The sequence below is a fragment of the Pongo pygmaeus genome, chromosome 19, assembly GCF_028885625.2.
Source record: "Pongo pygmaeus isolate AG05252 chromosome 19, NHGRI_mPonPyg2-v2.0_pri, whole genome shotgun sequence".
NCBI lineage: Eukaryota > Metazoa > Chordata > Mammalia > Primates > Hominidae > Pongo > Pongo pygmaeus.
Genome location: NC_072392.2, coordinates 86,223,949 through 86,224,878, shown reverse-complemented (window position 1 = coordinate 86,224,878; position 930 = coordinate 86,223,949). Strand labels below are relative to the sequence as shown.

General features: G+C 55.3%; 1 non-coding gene across 1 annotated transcript; it reads left to right on the top strand.

The window, feature by feature from the left end:
• The first annotated feature begins 598 nt into the window (after positions 1 to 598).
• TRNAR-CCG (transfer RNA arginine (anticodon CCG)) lies at positions 599 to 671 on the top strand. The gene has a single exon. It is a non-coding gene; the product is annotated as a tRNA-Arg (tRNA).
• Positions 672 to 930: the final 259 nt, after the last annotated feature.

The window sequence follows — 930 nt, the reverse complement described above, 5'->3', positions numbered from 1 at the left end:
AGCACATAACAGGTTATCACATTAATCTCTGCTGAATAAACGCGGGAAAGAAAGAGAAGACAGGGACAAAAAGGTTGGCGGGAGAGGGAGGCTGCGGGAGGATTTCAAGATCTGCAGTGGCTCCCAACGCCGCCTGCCCTGCAGAGGGTCCCGGGGAACTTTGTAAAATGAAAGCGCCCAGGTCCGCTCAAGTCAACTGAACTAGAATGGGATGGGGCAGGCACTGGAATCTTGTTTAAAGTTCCCCAGGTGAGACCAATGGACAACTGGAGTTAAGAACGCTTGAAGAACCCGACAAGAAGGATAGCACCCAAACCCGGCGGGGCGGATGCCATGCAGTTACCAGGCAGGAGGGCTCGGAGGGTCACGCGCAGGCGCTCCGGGGCCCTTGCGGCCGCTCCGGGCCCACGGCGCAGGCGCGCGGGAAGTCCAGGCGGCCGACAGGCACCGCGACGCAGAAAAGCGCAGGCGCGTGCCGCCACCGCTGGGGGCGGCGGCCAAATCATTTGCGGCTCGGCGCGAGACCGCGATGCGCGGGGGCGGGAGCGTGATGATGGCATCGCGTAAGGAGAGGGTGTGAGAAGCCGGATCCTGTGGTGACCCAGTGGCCTAATGGATAAGGCATCAGCCTCCGGAGCTGGGGATTGTGGGTTCGAGTCCCATCTGGGTCGCGGAAGATTAGTTTTGGTGGAAGAGAGGGCGATCATTGCACAGTAGATTAAGAGATGGTTCTTTCGGTTCTTGGCAGCTATCGTCATCACAAATGAAGAGGTGCTTTTGAGAGTTTTAAAAACACTGTCAGCGAATGGGTACTAAAATACGATCAGACCTAGTGTTCGGAAGCACAGTAGGGTAATTATAGCTAACGGTAATTTACTGTATATTTCAAAGTAGCTAGAAGAAAATACTTGAATGCTCCTAACACAAAGA